This window comes from Hemiscyllium ocellatum, chromosome 24, assembly GCF_020745735.1.
Source record: "Hemiscyllium ocellatum isolate sHemOce1 chromosome 24, sHemOce1.pat.X.cur, whole genome shotgun sequence".
NCBI lineage: Eukaryota > Metazoa > Chordata > Chondrichthyes > Orectolobiformes > Hemiscylliidae > Hemiscyllium > Hemiscyllium ocellatum.
The window spans coordinates 56,806,717-56,827,932 of record NC_083424.1 but is presented as its reverse complement, the minus strand read 5'-3'; the positions used below and the strand labels follow the sequence as shown (position 1 = coordinate 56,827,932).

The 21,216-nt window shown below is 40.4% G+C and overlaps 1 pseudogene; it reads left to right on the top strand.

Moving 5' to 3' along the window:
* The window catches only part of LOC132827260 (glutathione hydrolase 1 proenzyme-like), a 59,852-nt pseudogene extending 39,584 nt beyond the window's left edge, over positions 1 to 20,268 (top strand).
* The last annotated feature ends 948 nt before the right edge of the window (positions 20,269 to 21,216 follow it).

The window sequence follows — 21,216 nt, the reverse complement described above, 5'->3', positions numbered from 1 at the left end:
CAATGCTTTCCCATTTACATTTTACACACACGAAGTTCTAACTTCCTGCTTCCCAATCTATAATTACTGTCAGTAACTTTACAAAACAATATTCACTGACTCAAGATTCCATCAAGATGATATATGGTTTTGGCATCACTGGGGATGGACAACCAAGGAGCTTCCTTCTGCTGTTAATAATTAATTTACACCGCCATTCATATTGGTTAGTCGTATCTATAACCTTTTTCTTTCACAATTTAACACAAATGTCATCATATCTTTTGGTGTTATCAGGTCGGCACCTCTTCTGTATCTGATATGTTCTCCTACATTCTTCATCAAACTAGGGCTGATCTTTGACCAGACATTGATAATGAACTACATTATTCTGGGTCTGGAATCACATATGTTAGAGCAATGATTAATACTAATGGTACTCTAAACCATTGGATCCAATAGATATATAAAATTACAATGTAGAATTTACAACACAGGAACAGGACGTTCTGCCCAATGGGTATCCATTGGTCCTTCAAACCGTCTTTGGGATCTTCTATTCATTTAACCTACGTATACTGAGCTAACTTCTCCTTAAATGCATCAGTGCTATTCTTACCAGCCACACCTTTCAATAACAATGTCCAGATACTAACCACTCTCTGAGGAATGAAACATATCATAAATACCATAGATTAATTGTGAATTAATTAGATCATTTAATTGCCATGTTTTCTCTTAGTTTCCTTTTTATTTCCAGGTTAAAGTTTTACTTCAGATAGCATTTCCTCCCCAGAACAGAGGGCCTTGACGTATCATCGAATAGTTGAAGCCTTGAAGTTTGCATATGAAAAGAGAAATATGATGGAAGACCCATTATTTGTCAATATGACTGAGGTAAATTATAAGTCCAATGTTGTTCAGGTAATTGAAATGACTTCACCTTGTCCAGTCACACTGCATGTCGAGTGAACTGTCATCGAGTCATACAGCATGGAAATTTACCTTTCATTCTAACCAGTGAATACTGACCATAATCCCAAAACAAACTAGTCTCACCTGCCTACACTTAGCAACATTTCATATTGCAGTAACTATCCAAATATCTTTTAAACATTGTGTCTGTACCTGTATCCACCACTTTCTCTAGAAGTTGATTCCACACGTAAAATATCTTTTTTAAATCTTTCTCCTCACCTTAAAATTATGATCCCTAGTCTTAGAATCTTCCATCCTAGGGAAAAGACATCTGCCATTCACCTTATCCATACCCCTCATGATTTTATAAACCTCTTGTCATTAGTTCTTGTTCTACTTTTATTGTCCATGAGTGAGAGTTAGGCCGTCTAGGTATTTGTATGCATGTGACACTGGAAAAGTGCAGAGGTTCCTTCTGTAATTTTCTGGAGCGATGTTATGGGTTTGGAAGATTGATTGGCAAACCAAGTTCATTGATAATAAGCTGTTTACTGAGACTGCGAATGTTTTTATGATTCAGCCACATGGGAAGCCACAGGGGAAACAGAGGTTGACGCCCCTCTGGGAACTAAAACTGAAATACCCAAACAGGAGCACCTCCACCCTATAATCTGTAAAAAGAGTGTGAAAAGTGGTGTAACCTGCTTCCCAGTAACTTCTTGTGGTTAAATAAATTCCTGGCACTCAGCAAGTAACAATTTATCTAACTCTAACAGTGAACTGATGAAGGGCTTATGCCTGAAACGTCAACTCTCCTGTTCCTCAGACATTGCCTGACCTGCGGTGCTTTTCCAGCACCACACTTTTTGACTCTAACACTGAGCAAATTAACTAAACAATTAACAAACCGAATAAATCCCTTCTAACTACTAATTGTTTCCAAATAAAACAAGATTCTAATGGTATACTTTTAATATAAATCCCACTCATAAAGAAAGAAAAGCAGAATTTAGACTCTTGAAATCATAGCCAAGTTATGTGTTTTGGAATGTTCTGTGCCATCTGTGTTGATTCTTCTGTCAGGAACGCCTTCTTCATTGATTTTTCTGACAGGAAGCCTTCACCGTTGTTGGTACCATTGTTATTTAGATGGTGCTTTCTATAAGACATAGACGAGGTCATGAGAGGCAGTGATTCTCTCTCGAGAGCTGAGAGCTGTTAGCTATGGCAGATGGCAGCAAGCTCTTGTCCCCTTCTTTTACACCCATGATGACATTTCAATATTTCATAAAATGGATTTGTCCTATGTTGTCAAAGCCATCATATTTAAAGTTAATAGGTTTTTGACATCTAGATATCTAGTTCAATTTGGCTAAATGCAGAAGTCTATTGTCTTGGCAAAAACTGCTGCTTGACCTACTAACTGTACAGCTTTCAATACAAATGTTTCAGTTTGGGCTTTTTGATTGCAATCTCAAGTTGCTGTTCATAGATATCCATTTTAATCTCTAAGCACAGAAAAGGCACCATATTTTCAAGGAACACACAATGCTTTTCCCCATGAGCATTTTACAAATACCAAATTCAAACTTCCTGTCTCCCAATTTACAATTACTCTCCCCAATTTCACAGCAAAATGACCACAGTCAGATCTCCACCTGCGATATTAAATCTTTCATGAAAAGGAATAAAGTTCTATCAGAAAATATTGAATGTATTGTTGATTGGAAATTTGTCTTCACGTTGCTGCGTAACAATGCCAGGTCCCTCAACCATTGTAATGATTGCTCCCATTTATTGGAATGCTGTTTTCATAGATCTTGTAGTTTAGGTTTTGGATCTACCCAGAAGTGAGGCAGTAGGGCTTGGAATAAATCTCAAGTTTGAGACATGAAGTTTCAAAATGATAAAACTGCTGACATATGAAATGAGGTACAATGCAAATGATGGACCTCAGTCATGTGCAGAGGAAAGACGAACTGGGATTGCTCCTTTATAAAGGAAAGATTAGTAAATGTATTCAAATGTAGTGTTATGAAGTTGAAGGTGGGTGCTTTACCTTTGAGAGCGAGAATGCTATTCTGAACTGAGAGCTTGCAAGCACCTGTTTATATGACTAGATGGCAGTGCCACAATGTATTGGAAAATTGAAAATATGTAACATTTAGCTATGAAATGGATACTTGATTTTGGTTGCTGTTTTGACAACAATTCAAATTTAACCAATCAGTTTCAAATATGCTCCAGGATAATAAAACCCAATCAAATTTGGTTCTGCAGTGAGAGATGGCACGGGGCAAGGTGACACTAGGCACGTGTACGCACAAGATGGCTGCTGAGCCATAAATTGGCCACTTGACAAACAAGATGGCTGCTGTACCACAACATGAACAGAGACAGCAGAGCAAACACAGATACTGCCTGGGGCCACCTGGATGCCAGCACAATACATTCACAATCTAGTTGATTAGTTCATGGCAGATGAAGAACAGAATACACATGAGTAGCTTATACTGCCCACTGGTCCAGACAATACCTTTAATAGAAATGCTAACAGTCTGATTCGGATTCCATACAAAGAGCTAATAGCCAGGGCCGCAGTAATTGTCCTTGCAAGGAAGAGTGATTAGCAACCATTACTACAGCAATGGACTTCTGCGCAGACGTTGAATTTGACAATGTCGGTATTGAAATTGACAATGACCGCGCTGAAATTAACAAAGAACAAAAAAATTTATAGCCCAGGAAGAGGCCCTTTGGCCCTTCAAATCTGAGTCGATCCAAATCCACTGTCTAAACCTGTCACACAATTCCTAAGCATCTGTATCCCTCTGCTCCCCACCTGCTCATGCATTTGTCCAGACGCATCTTAAATGAATCTACTGTGCCTGCCTCTACTACCTCTGCTGGCAACATGTTCCAGGCACCTACCACACTCTGTGTAAAGTACTTGCCACATGTAGCCTCTTTTCACCTCTCACCTTGAAAGTGTGACCTCTCATTATTGAATCCTTCACCCTGGGAAAAAGCTTATCCCTATCCACCCTGTCTATACCTTCATGATTTTGTAGACCTCAATCAGGTTCCCCCTCAATCTCCTTTTTTCTAATGAAAACAATGCTCACCCTCTCTTCATAGCTAGCACCTTCCAAACCAGGCAACATCCTTGCAAACCTTCTCTGCACCCTCTCCACATCCTTTTGGTAAGGCAGTGACCAGAACTGTACATAGTATTCTAAATGTGGCCAAACCAATGTCTTGGACAAGTCTGCACTGGAACTGATAATTACCATCGAAACTAGCAACGCTGACCTATTGTATTATAAAATGCATAAAAGCATCTTGACATGCGCTCTGGGTGGAGAGAAGACTTGCAGCTGACCACTGTGCTGTTGGTGTCTTTCCCTCCCTGGAATTCCAGTATTTCCTTGTACAATAAACTCTGTCGTTGAACCCCAACTCTGACTCTGAGGCTGATGATTTTCCCCAGAACAGTTCAATGTTGGCAAAATAATAAATTCAATGAGATGATCTGATATTGAGTATATAAAAATGCAGACATTTTAAAAACTAAAGAGAAAGAGAGAGCAACTGCCATTGAAACAGATCCAAGAAATTAGGAACACTCTCATCAAAGGTACCTTTTCATATGAAACATACTCGCAGTAAAAAGAAAGAAGATGACCCAGGGAGATCTTCAGCCAGAAGAAGATTGACACTGAAGATGACAGCTGCTGTGTGGTTTTGAAATTAAGCTGATGTAATTTTAATAAGTGTCTTATTGGAACAGCATATTGTTATAGGCAGTTAATATGGGTGTTGTAACAGTAGGAAGTATTATCTTCTTTAGGAAGGAGAAACTGTTTCCACAGGCAAAAGGATCAGTACCCAGAGAGACTCAACAGACAATTGAGGTATTTTTCAATGTATAATTTCAGTTACATCACACTGTAAACTTTTACTATAAATCCTGTGTCTTACAATTGTGTCCTTCACAACCACCTGATGAAGGAGCGATGCTCCAAACGCTAGTGCTTCCAATTAAACCTGTTGGACTATAACCTAGTGGTCTGTGACTTTTAACTTTGTACACCCCATCCAACACCGGCATCTCTGTCTGCCTTTCTCTTGTATGTAGGCATCAGAAAGTCTCCAGTAACAGACACCATTCTCCGCAAGTCCCCAACTGAAGCAGGAATCAAATCCCTTTAAACTCAGTAAAATGATCACTTTTCAACAATTTAGATAAATGTGAGATAGTGATTCTGGAAAGGCAAATCAGGGCAGGACTTATACGCTTACTGGTGGGGTCCTGGAGAGTGTTGCTGAATAAAGACACCTTGGAGTGCAAGTTCATAAGTGAAGTCCAAGGTTGACAGAATAGTGAAGAAGGCATTTGGTATGCTTATCTTTCTTGCATTGTGTAGAGGAGTTGGGAGGTCGTATTGCAGCTGTACAGGACATTAGTTAAGCCACTTTTGGAATATTGTGTGCAAATCTAGTCTCCCTGCTACATAGGAAGAATTTTATGAAACTTCAAAGGATTCAGATAAGGATGTTGCCAAGGTTGAAGGGTTCGAGTTATAGGGAGAGGCTGAAACAGGCTGGAACTATTTTCCTGCAGCATTGGAGGCTGAGGGGTGACCTTATAGAGATTTATAAAATCATGAGCATAGATAGGGTAAATAGACAAGGTCTTTTCTCCAAGGTGGGGAGGGCATAGGTTTAAGGTGAGAGGGCAAAGATTTAAAAGGGACCTAAGGGGGCAATGTTTTCATGCAGATGGTAGTGCATGTATGAAATGAGCTGAAAAGGAATTAGTAGTAGAGGCTGGTACAATTACAACATTTAAAAGGCATGTGCATGGCTATATTAAAAGGAAGGATTTAGAGGGAAATGGGCCAATAGCAGGCAAAGGGGACTAGACTTATTTACGATATCTGGATGGCATCGATGAGTTGGACTGAAATCTCTGTTTTTATGCTGTACAGCCCTGTGACTGTGTGATAGTGAATGAAAGACACCATTGGTGTGCAAGCAACCTTGTGTCAACAGCAAAGAACAACAAAAGAATTGAAAGGAAGAGAAAGAAAGCAGCTCATTGAATTCTGTGACCCAGACGAGTGCTTTCAAGCTGGCTTCTCTAACATGTTTTCCCCTTTCTACTCTTAATGTCTGTCTTTATCTGTCATCTGTTTGAGAAGGAGGACTTTACAGAAGTTTTAAAGGTCGTCCAGCCCTTCAAAACTGCACTACCATTCAATATGATCATGGCTAATCATGCAATTTCAGTATCCTCTCCTACTTTCTCTCCATACCCCTTGATCCATTTATCCAGAAGAGCCACATCCAGCTCCCCCTTGAATATATCTTTCTGTGGGAAGGAATTGCACAGGTTCACATCTGAGTGAAGAAATATTTCTTCATTTCAGTCATGAATGGCTTACCCCTTATTGTTAGACCGTGACCCCTCCTTCTGGAATTCTCTAACATCGGGAATATTCTTCTCACTTGTTAGCTTGTCCAGTCCCATCAGGTTATTATATGTTTCTATGAGATACACCTCATTCTTTTAAATGTCAGTAAGCAAAAGCCTAGTCAATCCATTCTTTCATTATATTGCCAGTCCTGCCATCTCTGGATTCCCTCAATAGCAAGAATGTCTTTTCTCAGACTAGGAGACCAAAACTACACATAATACTCAAGGAATGGCTTCATCAAGGCCTCACATAACTGCAGCAAAACATCTCTACTCCTATACTCAAATCCTCTTGTACAGTTGTACGTGAACAATTCATATTGCCACAAGTTAAAAACAAGACAATTATCATGGTAAGTATAGAAACTTGGGTACTGCTTTCTTTAAACCTGAACTCATCAGTCAGTTAAATTGGGGGAATTTGGATTGCTTAACAAAATCTTGTCACAATGGTGAGTCTTGATTTTTAGCACATTAACCTAGTGAGTCATGACATCAATAAGGTAGTTACCAACTTCCCTTCTAGTGGTTTGGGGACCAGAATTGTAAAATTCAGCCTGACCTTCAACAGTAGTCACTCTCATCCCACCACAAGATTTGCTAGGATCTGAAATACGCTGCCTGACTGTGGAAGCACATTCAATAATAACCAAAGCGGAATTAGATTAATTCTACAAAAAGGAAAATGTGCAAGGATACTGTCAAAAGAGTGGGGAGTTGGACTAATTGGACAGACCATTCAATAATCTAACATGAATATGATGGACCAAAAGGCATTAGCCTGTGTCTTTGTTTAGAAACAATCATAGAATCATTATGATTCTCTGAAGAAGCAGCTGAGTTTCTGAAATGATGTGTGCCAGTTGCTGGAACTTGCTGACAAACTGAACACTGCCTTAATGACATGTCTCAGGTTACTGTCAGAGAAGCATATCTGACTATCCTGTGTGAAACCACATTTCTAACATCAACTGTCCTATGTCCTCTATGAATGAGACTGACCATTTGAAATTGGCTTGTGTTTTTGCACTTTTGTACATTTGGAAGATAGAGAGACTTTTATCCATTCAGCCTAGACGGCATTTAAAGCCTGATCTCTGAAGCGAGAGATCCACTTTTCTATACTAATAATTTTATTCTGTGAATTCTTTTCACTAACAGCTTATTTCCAATATGACTTCAGAATATTTCACGACAAAGCTGTGGAGTAAAATCACAGACAATACAACACATCCTATAGGATACTATGAGCCTGAGTTCTACACCACCGATGATCATGGGACATCCCATTTGTCCCTTGTAGCAGAGGATGGCAGCGCTGTGTCAGTAACCAGCACCATTAATTTATACAGTTAAAAATCACACAACTGGAAAGCTAGTGTGCTTCAAATTAAACCTGTTGGATTATAACCTGGTGTTGTGTAATTTTTAACTTTGTACACCCCAGTCCAACACTGGCATCTCCAAATCATTAATTTATAGTAAGAGATTACTGGTCTTAAGATATTCATTCACGGTAATAACATCTCTATTTGCGTCTTTCCCCTTGATGTTTCTTCTTGGTCCTGCTAAAGTTGGGCATGAAAGAGTAATGGGGTGAACAATTTGGTATATGAGCTTTTCCATAGCTCTTTTTAGCCACAACAGGAGCTGTAATAAGGGAAAATAGAGAAATAATCCCACATAAGAATGAAGGAAAGAGAATGATGATTCCCTACACTTGTCAGTAATCATAACTTTACTTTTATCATTGCCTTTACTATAACAGTGACTGTAAATCAAAGGTAATGGGCTAGAAAGAAAATATAGGTATTGCAGAAAACGCAGAGAAAATTTGCCAAGAAAAATGCCACTGCTGTGAAGATTAGAATTGTCAGGAAAAGCTGAACAGGTAGCACCTTTTTTTCTCCAGGAATGAGAAAGTTCATCTTAATAAAAGCCTTCACAATTCTGAAAAGGTTTAATCAGAAAATGCAGAGAACTCCAATTGTAGATGGATTTGGAAAGTAAATTCCATAAATAGAAGACAGTTACTGAGAAATATCATAAAGAAATCAGGAGATACTATTTTACCCAGAAAATTGTTGGAATGTAGAACTTATTCCACATGAATTGGATGAAATGTGAAAAGGAAAGTTGGTCAAGTACATGTGAGAGAATGGAGGGACATATGTCCAGAATGAAGTAGAGATCAGAGGAGGATGTTAACTATAATGGACCAACTGGGCCACATGGCCTGATTCTAAGCTGTTACTTTCTACCTAGTATATCATTGAGAATGTTTTGGCTGAACTGTCATTATTGCAGTAAGTCTATAAAGTACCAGTTTTGAAGAATCCACCCTGGGACTTATGCCTTGTTAGCCAGTAGCACTTGTGGATGCACAATTTCCATGCCTGCCCAATGGATTACTTAGTTGAAAAGTGTGGTGCTGGAAAAGCACAGCTGGTCAGGCAGCATCTGAGGAGCAGGAGAGTCAACGTTTCAAGCATAAGCTCTTTCTGATGAAGAGCTTATGCTCAAAACATTGACACTTCTGCTCCTTAGATGCTGCCTGACTGGCTGTGCTTTTCTGGTACCACACATTTCAACTCTGACTCTCCAGCATCTGCAGTCCTCACTTTCTCCAATGGATTACTTAGTAAGTACAGCTGTCCATTAAAATTCTGTCAATAGAAAAAAATGTCAAAAATAAAATCAGCTTTTGAACTGTGCACAATTGATCAGAATTTGGGATAGTTTGTGGATTTGAAAAGTTTCAAATGTTTGAAAGTTATGAGTCATCTTTAGTACCAATCTGTCACCATGTGAGTCTCAAACACCTTCAAGTTTAAAAAGGCCAGTCCTTCCCTATTAAAGGCTGGGTGAAATGAAGCATGTATTGGTGAAGTATGATATAAGTATGCATTTTGTTGTTTTGCAGCTTTGGGTCGAAGATGAGGTCCAGGACAAGTGGAATCATTTTCAATAATGAAATGGATGACTTTTCTTCACCAGGCATTCTGAATGGGTTTGATAGTCCACCTTCCCCAGCCAACTTCATACTTCCAGGTCTGGCTCTGTTTTAATGGTGTTGTAGTGTTGGCTACTAATTAAGGAATCTCATAGTCAAATGCTGAACAATAATTCTGGATTAACAGTCTAGCGATACCACTAGATCATTGCCACCCTGTATTGGGTAGCATGGTGGCTCAGTGGTTAGTACTGCTGCCTCACAGTGCCAGGAACCCAGTTCGATTCCAACCTCGGGACACTGTCTGTATGGAGTTTGCATATTCTCTCTTTGTTTGTGTGGGTTTCCTCCATGCGCTCCGGTTTCCTCCCACAGTCACAAAGTTATGTAGGTTAGGTGAATTGGCCATGCTAAATTGCCCATCGTGTTTAGGGATGTGTAGGTTAGGAGCATTAATCAGGGGAAATGTAAAGTAATGGAAATGGGTCTGGGTGGGATAGTCTGCAGAGGAGTGATGTGGACTTGTTGGGCCAAATGGCCTGTTTCCACAATGTAGGGATTCTATGATAGTAATTCAATTTTTATTGCATGTAGCAACCAAAATAAAACCTCTCAAGCAAGTCATATAAGCCTCACCACCCATCTTAGCTATTACCCAATTAATGGCGGAATCTGGCCAGGATTTCAACCAATACAGATCGTTCTGCTATAACACATGTTTCTATAATGCGAGTTTGCTATAATGCGATTGGCAAATTGAGGACACTATTTCTAAAGCGCAAACTTTTAAAGTGTGTATTGGTTATAAAGTGATTCTGGTCCCATTAGTTTAAATGGTGCTGCTATTACATGATTTTCTTATAATGTGGGATTGCGTTGAGAATGGAACTTCAGTTTTATAGCAGAACTGACAGTAATGGTCTGTCTCTGGAAGCGTCCAGGTTTTAATCCTTGTTCAGTGTTGTTCTTCAAAATTCTGCTGTTGAGTTCTTCTAGTGTTAGATTCTCAATTTTCTCTTTATCAAGTTTGTAGTTTGACATTATTCTTAATTTAATAGATTCTTTCATCTCCAACATTGATTACACTTTGCGAGACTTCAAGTCTGTAGCTTGCCCTCTTATAGAAGTACCTCCTTTGTTCCTTGTTACATATGGGATTAGCTGTCTGTTTTTAAAACGCAGCTTTTCCTGCGATTAAATCCTTTACTTCAGGCATTACTTCTGGCAGGCAGATCTTAATTGTTCATTTGTAGTAGATTATCAAACAATTGTTATCTCTTCTCTCCCAGGAAATAATTTATTTGTATGCTTTCTTCCCAGGATGGTTGGCTTGCATGTTTTAACTCCTTTTATAACAGTTTCTCATTAACCTTTCATCTCAATAAACAGTTTATTCCAAAAAATGTTATTGCTGATTCTTTCAATCACGAAATTAAAGTTGTGAGGTTTATGCTGTCACAATGAGTAGACTCAACCAATAGAAATTAAAGTTAGTACTACTAAACTATGATCCCACTTTAATGGAGATTGTGACATGCATACTTCAAACTATGGGGATGGTGCCTTTTTAGAAAACTAGATTCCTATTCCTGATGAAGGGCTTATGCTCGAAACGTCGAATTCTCTATTCCTGAGATGCTGCCTAACCTGCTGTGCTTTGACCAGCAACACATTTGCAGCTGTGATCTCCAGCATCTGCAGACCTCATTTTTTACTCTTAATGCATAGAAGAAGGCTCTGTGACCATTCATGCTTGTGCCAGCTTTTGATAGAGCTACCTAATTAGTTTGACTCACTTGCTCTTTATCCTGGTAATAATTTTTTTTCTAATGTGTATCTACATGATATAAAACAAAAGACAAAGAATCCACTTTTAAAATTATTTTTAATTCACTCATAGAATGTGAATGTCACTAGCTGGCTTAGCATTTATTGTATTTGCATTGAGGAAGCGATGGAGAGCCATCTTCTTCAACCATTGCAGTCCATGTTGTGTGGAATTCTAAGACTTCAACTAAGGATCAGTGAATGAATAGTGATATAGTTCCAAGCCAGAATGGTGAAAGTCTTGATAGGCAATTTGCAAGTGGTGACATTGCAACCCAGACTTTGCTCTTCTTCTTCTGGATGGTCAAGTTTGTAGATGAGAAGGTGCTGTCAAAAAACCTTGGAGACCTAATAGAGCTGCTACTGTGTGTCACTGGTGAAGGGAATGGAAGCTCATGTGTTGGATGGGGTGCCAATCAAATGACCTGCTCCATCCTGAGGATGCCGAGTGTATGTGTGTTTTTTTTCTCCCTGACAGGAAATGAAGACTCAGGAGGCAGACAGAACTCAGGCAAGCTGAGGTTTATTCATGCAGAAACTGGTTAATTCACGGAGATGGCCAAAGGATCCTCCCCTGAGGCCAGCCTTGGAAGGGAAATCCATGACACATTCTGAATTTACAATAAAAAACAGTATTTTTATACACTTTCTGTTAACAATCACATACAACATGGTCACTATATTCCTCCCTCTTAATTCACATACCCAATCCTATGAGACACCTAATCAGGAATGGACGTTCCTACGTCTTGGAAATGTGTTATTGTTTCTTCCCTGTCACTGGATTAAAGTCTTCTAATTGTTTTCCGAACAGCATTGGACAGGATGTGGCTGTTTATGAATGTTTCCCACAAGCATCTTCTCAATCACAATTGGGGATAGGTATTAAATGTTAGTCTTGCTGGTGAGGCAAGTAGACTGATTACTCTAACCTTGGTTGTGGGTAAGATCCTGTAATCCCTTGTGAAGGATGAGATTTCTGAATACTTGGAAGTGTATGACAAAATAGGGCAAGGTCAGCATGGTTCCATCAAGGGAAAGTCATACCTGGCAAATCTGCGAAGATTCTTTGTTCTGCAAACATTGGTTCTGGGACCTCTGCTCTTTGTGATTTTTATAAATGACTTGGATGAGGAAGTGAAAGGATGGGTTTAGTAAGTTTGCTGATGACACAAAGTTTGGAGCTGTGGAAAGCGTGGAGGGCAGTTGTAGAGGTTGCAACAGGACATTGACAGGATGCAGAGCTGGGCTGAGAAGTGGCAGGTGGAGTTCAACCTGGAAAAGTGTGAAGTGATTTTCTTTGGAAGGATGAATTTGAATGCAGAATACAGGGTTAAAGACAGAATTCTTGGCAGTGTGGAGGAACAGGGGGATCTTGGAGTTCATGTCCATAGATCCTTCCAAGTTGCTACTCAGATTAATAGAGTTGTTAAGAAGGCGTAAGCTGTATTGGCTTCATTAGCAGGGGATTGAGTTTAAGAGCTGTGAAGTTATGCTGCAGCTCCATAGAGTCCTGGTTAGACCACACTTGGAATATTGTGTTAAGTTCTGGTTGCTTCATTATTGGAAAGATGTGGATGCTTTAGAGAGGGTGCATAGGTGATCTACCAGGATGTTGCCTGGACTGGAGGACATGTCTTATGAAGAAAGGTTGAGGGACCTAGGGCTTTTCTCATTGGAGTGAAGAAGGATGAGAGGTAACTTGATAGAGATGTACAAGATAGAGGCATTGATAGAGTGGATATCCAGAGACTTTTTCCCAGGGTGGAAATCACGAGGGAGCATAATTTTAAGGTAATTGGAAGAAAGTTCAGGGGAGATGTCAGAGGGAGGTATTTTACTCAGAGAGTGCTGGGTGCATGGAATGCATTGCCATCAGTGGTAGTAGAGTCAGGTGCATTCAGAACATTTAATTAAGCGACTCTTGGATAGGCACATGGAAGTTAGTACAATGAAGGGTATGTAGGTTAGTCTGATCTTAGAGTAGGATAGAAAGCCAGCGCAACATGAAGGCTGAAGAGCCTGTACTGTGCTGAAATGTTCTACATTCTAAGTAAAAAGGTTAGACCAAGGAGAGCCCATGGATGTTACCTTCCTAGCCATCAAGAATGTCTTTGCCACTCAGGTGGCTATTAAGTTAGATAAGGGTCTATGGTGTTAGAGGCAAGGTTTTGGCATGGATAGAAGCCTGGCTGTCTGACAGAAAGCAGAAAGTTGGGATAAAAGGGTCCTTCTCAGGATGACAGCCATATGGTGTTCCATAAGGTTTAGTGTTCAGACCACAACGTTTCAGTTTATACATTATCGATCTAGATGAAGGAGCTAAGGGCTTTCTGGTTAAGTTTGCAAATTATACCAAGATGAGATAGGAAGGCTGCAGATTGATTTGGACAGATTAAGAGAGTGGGCAAAGAAATTTCAGAAGTCAGAAGTGCAAAGGGACTTGGGAGTTTACCTCTGTCAAGGTAAACTTGCAGGTTGAGTCAGTAGTTAGGAAGGCAAATGGAATTATGGCATTTATTTTGAGATAACTTGAATATAAAAACAGGGATGTACTTCTGAGGCTCTGTAAGGTTCTGGTCAGACCACATTTGGAGTGTTGTGCATAGTTTTGGGCCCCATATCCCTGGAAGGGTGTATTGGCCCTGGTGCGTGTTTAGAGAATATTCACTACAATGGTCCCAGGAATGAAAAGCTGAACATATGAGGAACTTGAGGACTCTGAGTTTATACTTGATGGAGTTTATAAACTAGGTTGTTGAAACTTACAAAATACTGAACGGCCGAGACAGAGTGGATGTTGGAAAGATGTTTTCCATTGGTAGGAGCGACTAGGACCTGAGGGCACTGCCTTAGAGTGAAGGCAAGATCTTTTAAAATAGAGATAAGGAAAAACTTCTTCAGCCAGAGAATGATGAATTTATTGAATTCATTGCCATAGAAGGCTGTGGAGCCCAGATCTTTGAGTATATTTAAGACTGAGATAGATAAAACTTGAGTATCAAGGGTGAAGGGGAGAAAACAGGAGAATGGTGTTGAGAAACTTATCAGCCACGATTGAATGGCAGAGCAGACTCGATAGGCTGAATGGTCTAATTTCTATTTCTTTGTCCTTTTTAGATTAGATTAGATTACTTACAGTGTGAAAACAGGCCCTTCGGCCCAACAAGTCCACACCAACCCGCCGAAGTGCAACCCACCCATACCCCTACCTTTACCCCTTCACCTAACACTATGGGCAATTTAGCATGGCCAATTCACCTAACCTGCACATTTTTGGACTTTGGGAGGAAACCGGAGCACCAAGAGGAAACCCACGCAGACACGGGGAGAATGTGCAAACTCCACACAGCCTGAGTCGGGAATTGAACCTGGGTCTCTGGCGCTGTGAGGCAACAGTGCTAACCACTGTGCCCCCATGCCGTCTTATGGTCTTATATGCCATGAAGTAATTTCTCGAAAATAAAACCCTCATTGTAATTCAACTGAGATCGATCTAACAAATGTTCCAGTGTTTTATACCACACTTGATGAACGAATTCTTATACTGTCAGAATATGAGTCATTTAAAAAATATTCTTTTCTCAATAGGTAAAACACCCCTATCCTCTATGTGCCCTGTCATTATACTTGATAAAAACAAGTCAGTGAGAATGGTGGTGGAAGCCTCAGGAGGAACAATGATCACCACGGCAACTACTCTGGTATGTACTAATTATCTGAAAGTGTGTTAAAAATATTTGTCCATGGGGTGTGCACTTTGTTGTAAGGCCAATGCTTATTGTTTATCTCCAACAGTCCTTGAGGAGATGGTGGTGAGTTGTTTTAATGAACCACGAGGTGTAATCCACAAGGTGAATAAATGACTGATGATTTATTGTCACTTACACTCTGCAATGAACAACACAGTAAACTAGATTATCAAAATGTGTGGTGTTGGAAAAGCACAGCAAGTCAGGCAGATTTGAGGAGCAGGAGAATTGACATTCATCAGGAATGTGTAAAATACAGTGAAAAGCTTCAACTATTGCCACAATCTGGCACAATATTGAATAGTTTAAGACTAAAAAGTTTTGGCTAAAAGAGAGTCCCCTTCATTCTTCTACCTTCGCCATGAGACCTGAACAAGATCACTAATGACATCTGTGCCACCACCTCTCTGCCACCTGCACCAGACCCACCAATGTTGGAGTCATCACTTTTCCAGTGACATTTTCTGTCACTGGGCCCACCTTGCTGACAAGTTGCTGATGCCAAGTCCTGTGCTGGATCCATACTCATCCTTCAACCAGGACTCCCCCAGTGTAGTTACATCCGAGGTGCTTAATTCACTGCAGAATTCCAGGTAAGTGAGGAGTATGCCATCACACTCCTGACTTTTGCCTTTTGTAGAGAGTAAACAGAAATTGGGGAGCTAGAAGGTGAGTTATTTTTCACAGTATTCCTAGCTGCTGAATGGCTTTTGTTGATACACTATTTTTATTACTGGTCAGTTTCTGGTCAGTGGTAACTCCCAGAATGTTGATGATAGTAGATTCAGCTGAATTGTGTCTTGGTCTTGCTGAATAAAGGCAACCACTGTTTCAGTATCTGAGGAGATGTAGATTGTGTGAAACAATGTTCAATTATTCAATTTCATTGATGAAGCAGCTTATCATTGAGAAAGCAGTTGGATCCAGGATAGTTACCTGGAAGATACCTGCATTGTTACCCAGGGGCAGACACAACTGGCCTCCAAAAGTTCTTGTAGGAGATCCTGAGGAACAGGATTTACAAGCATTTGGAAAGGCGTGGATTTATTAGAGATAGTCAACATGGCTTTCTGCTTGAGAAATCATGCATTTTCTGAATTTTTTGAAGGTGTAACAAAAAAGATTGTTGAAGACAGAGTGGTAGACGTTGTGTATATGGACATCAGCAAAGCATTTGACAAGATTCTGCATGGTTTATCAAGCTTAGATCACATGGAATCCAGGAGGAGCAAGCCAATTGGATACCAAATTGGTTTGAAGGTTGGAGACAGAGGATGGTGGTAGAGGATTGTTTTTCAGTCTGATGGCCTATGACCAGCAGAGTGCCACAAGGATCAGTGCTGGTTTTCTCATTTATATAAATGATTTGAAAGTGAATATAAGATATATGGTTAGTAAGTATGCAGATGACACCAAAATAAGTGCATAGTGGACATTGAAGAAGGTTATCACAAAGTACAACGGAACATTGAACAGATATGCCAATGGGCAGAGAACTGACATATGGAGTTCAATTTGGATAAATGTAAGGTGTTGCATTTTGGTAAGACGAACAAGGGCAAGGATTAGACAGTTAATGGCAGGGCCCTGGAGAGTGTTGCTAAACAAAGAAACCGAAAGGTGCAGGTGCTTAGTTCCTTGAAAGTGGAGTTGCAGGTCGACAGGGTGGTGAAGGTGTTTGGTGCACTTGCCTTCATTTGTCAGAACATTAAGTGTAGGAGTTGGGATGCCATGTTGTGGCTGTAGAGGACATTAGTGAAGTCACTTTTAGAATACTGTGTACAATTCTGGTTGTCCTTCTATAGGGTAGAATGTTGTTAAACCTCCAAGTATGCAGAAAAGATTTATAAGGATGTTGCTGGGACTGGAGGATTTGAGATTGAATAGGTTGGTGCTTTTTTTCCTGGAGCATTGGAAGCTGAATGGTGACCTTATAGAGGTTCATAAAATCTTGAGGGACATGGATGGGATGCATAGTCAAGGATGGGGGAAATCCAAAACTAGAAGATTAAGTTTTAAGTTGAGAGGGGAAATATTTCAAAAGGACTGAGGAGCAACATTTTCACAGAGTGTGGTGCGTGTATAGAACTGGACCCCTCCAGTGGTCCCCAGTGTTTCAGGTACCATTCTTTAGCCATTCATTTCACTCCAATAAACAGTTGGAGATGCTGGGTACTGCAAAGTCTACAGACCCTGACAACATTCTGGCAATAGTACTGAAGACTTGTGTGCCACAAATTGCTGCTCCCCAAGCAAAGCTCTTTCAGTAGAGTTATAACACTGGCATCTACACAGCAATGTGGAAAATTGTCCAGTATGTCCTGTAGATAAAAAGCAGGAGAAATCCAACTCAGCCATTTGTTGCCCACTCAGTCTACACTCAATAATTGATAAAGGAATGGAAGATGTCATCAACAGTGCTATCAAGCAGCATCTGCTTAGCAATAACCTGCTCAGTGATGTCCAGTTTGGTTTCTGCAAGGGCCACTCAGCTCCTAATCTCATTACAGCCTTAGTTCAAACATGGATAAAAAAGCTGAATTCTAGAGATGAGGTGAGAGTGATAGTCCTTGACATAACACTTCATCAATTGAGTGTGGCATCAATAGCCCTAGCAAAACTGGAATCAGTGGGTATCAGGGGTAAATTCTCTGTGGGTGGAGTCATACCTGACACATAGGAAGATGGTTGTTGGGAGATCAGTCATCTCAGCTCCATGGTATCTCTGCAGGGGTTCCTCAGTGTAGTGTCCTTGGCCCAACCATCTTTAGCTGTTCCATCAATGACCTTCCTTCCCAGTCACATGCTGGGGAATTGTGGGGCCATTCCTAGTTTCACACTGGGGTGCAGTGGGATCATTTCCAGTCACACACTGGGGGAGTTATGGGACCGTTCCCAGTCACACGCTGGGGGAGTTATGGGACCATTCCCAGTCACACGCTGGGGGAGTTATGGGACCGTTCCCAGTCACACGCTGGAAGGGTTATGGGACCATTCCCAGTCTCACGCTGGGTAGTTATGGGGCTATTCCCAGTCGCATGCTGGGAGAGTTATGGGACCGTTCCCAGTCACACTCTGGGGGGTTATGGGACCATTCCCAGTCACACTCTGGGGCGTTATGGGGCCATTCCCAGTCACACACTGGGGGGGGGGGGGGTTATGGGACCATTCTCAGTCACACGCTGGGGGGTTATGGGGTCATTCCCAGTCACACCCTGGGGAGTTATGGGACCGTGCCCAGTCACAAGATGGAGAGTCATGGGGTTGTTCCCAGTCACATGCTGGGGAATTATGGGGCCATTCCCAGTCACACCCTGGGGAATTATGGGTCCATTCCCAGTCACACACACTGGTGAGTTATGGGACCGTTCCCAGTCACATGCTGGGGCCATTCCCAGTCACATGCTGGGGGGTTATGGGGCTGTTCCCAGTCACACACTGGTGAGTTATGGGACCGTTCCCAGTCACACACTGGGGAATTATGGGACCATTCCCACTCACATGTTTCAGAAGCATATCTTTATTATTTGGTTAATTTGCTGTTCTTTATTTCTAGGCGATAATGAATGTGTTGTGGTTTAATTATAATGTTAAGAGAGCTGTCACTGAACCGAGGTTTCACAATCAACTCTTCCCCAGTCTGACTCATGTGGAGGAAGCGATAGAGGAAGTTGTTGTAAGTGTTTTATGCATGTATACCTGAAAAGATTAGTTTTTCATAGCATCTGTTATGTTTTTCCATTACTCACCTCTCTCCCCCAGTTCACCTGCACATCCAAACCCAACCATCTCATGTTTCACAGAAATGGAACATAGAATGGTTACAGCCGAAAGAAGCAATCAATGTGGCTCCTCGTCTCAAGAATCTTGCACAGATATTGAGGTAGAACCTTTCAATCATACTGGAAATATGGTCATTCAGTGCATCATTTCTCTCCCAGTTTTTTGCAATCATAGCAAATATAAACTAACAACACAATGTCCATAAGTTCTTTGTCTTCCTCTGTTTAAAATATTTATCAAATTTCCCTTAAAGATGCCTCTGTCTATTTTAATGGCAATCAGAATATTTCTTTTTACACCTTATTAAAGTCTTTCTTTGCTAAGTCTTCTCTCAGGATTTCCATCTTGAATTAATCTGGTACAGCTACTCCTACAATGTGATTAGGTTATAAATTCCAGATTTTAGACTCACTGAAAGTGATGTTTTGAAGACAGGATGGTGAGGGACCTAAGGGGAATGTGTAGCTGATGATGTTCCCACGAGTCTTCTGTCCTTGTCCTTTTCCTTCAAGACGTTAAAGTGTCTAGATTTCAACGTTACTGCTGAAAGAATCTAAGTTGCTCTGTTGTATCTTGTTGATAGAACACACCTTTGGCACTATATGCTACTGATTGAGGGAATGAATGTTTAAGATTATGGATTGGGTGCCAGTTGAATTAGTTGCTTTTTTCTGGAAGGTGTGGGGCTTCTTGAGTTTTGTAAGAGCTGTACTCATTGCATTTTTGTAATAGCGGGCATAAATGTGTGCATATGAAGTACATAAACATATTACTATCAAGTCAATTGGAATTGCCAATAGATATGTCAAAATTAAACTGGAAGTCTTTCAAGAGGAACTAACAGAGGATGTTGTTAAGCTGTCAAGGCATTTAAAATTTTTGCTTTTAAAATCTATGTAGAAAATGCCTAAAGTATTAAAAACCTTTCTGCTATTTTGCAATTAAAATTGTTTGCTCTTTCATTATGTCTGTTGACATAGGTTTCAGGAGTTCCATTATAAAATTACTGCTGCATGACTGATTCTACAACCGTATCGTTATCATAGACAGATGCCATATTGCACAGTATGATTGACAACTACAAGTGGTTATAGATTCTTGATATGGGACTATAAATGCATCACATGTTGATATAAGGGATTCCACACTGAAATTAAATGTTTATTTTTATACAGCTTTGTTTATTTGAAGGAATGTAATTGTGGTAAATGCATTTTTATGAAGGAGTTTTTTTTTAATAGGCACTTAGAATATTTAATACAGCTTAGATCTGGGTTCAGAGATCTGCCCTTGGTGACTCCCGGATAAATCAGGGCAAAGGACTTGGGATGGAGAGGCTGGAATTTCATGAATTAGCACTAAGTTTACACAAGAGCAATAAAGGACTATGGGGGAGGGGGGTTGAATAGTGAGAAGGGAGACATAGGCTGATATGAAGGGTGTGTGAGTGGAGACAAGGAAAGATGTGACATGGGTTGGCATTGATGCAGTATAGGGAGCAGAGGGATGAAACTTGAAGGAATATCACATATTTTTGTATTTATTTTCAGATTTTGGACTCAATGCCAGATCGTTAAGGCCCAGCTTTACACTTGGTAACCTTTAAGGTGTTCAACAGTTGCTTGCCTTGATTTATAATCCAACCCACATCCCCCAGACAGAAAATTTGATTTCGAGGTAGCAATATTTTAGAGGCCAGGTTCACAGTATGGGAAATTCATACATCTTCTGTGCACCTGATCAAGGAGAGAAGAGTTAGGTCAAATCCTTACAGAAGAGATTATCATGCCATTGGTCTACAAAGTCATACATTATTTGTGACACGATGATGGTCAGTAAACCCAGAATTACTTCTAATCAGGTTCCTAAAGTGGGCTTTAAATTTTGAGGTTCTCTGTTGCTGGTGAGCTTAGGCAGACAACTGATGCAGATTGAGAGTCCATGCTTTACCTTATTCCAATATGACTCTTGGTCCTATAGGTTAATTGATGAAGAAATGATGCATGAACGGACATTATATTTCCTTGTACACAAAAGACTGAGGGATGATCTGATGGAGATGTTTAAAATGTTGCAACAATTTGATGGAAAAGGCATCAAGAGATTATTTTTCTCTCGGGCTAATAGAGTCATAGAGTTACGCACATGGAAACATACCCTTTGATCCAACTCGTCCACACCGACCAGATTTTCTAAATAAATATAGTCCCATTTGTCAGCACTTGGCCCATATCCCTCTAAACTCTCCGATACATATACCCAACCAGATGCTTTTTAAATGTTGTAATTGTGCCACACCCCACCACTTTCTCTGGCAGCTCATTCCATAAATGCTCCACATTCTGCATGAAAAAGTTACCCATTAGGTTCCTTTTAGAACTTTCCCCTCTCACCTTAAACCAATGCCCTCTACTTTTAGACTCCCCCACCTTCTTCCCTATTCACCCTGTCCATGCCTCTCATAGTTTTATAAACTTCTATAAGGTCACCCCTCAGCATCCAATGCTTCAGGGAAAATAGCCAAA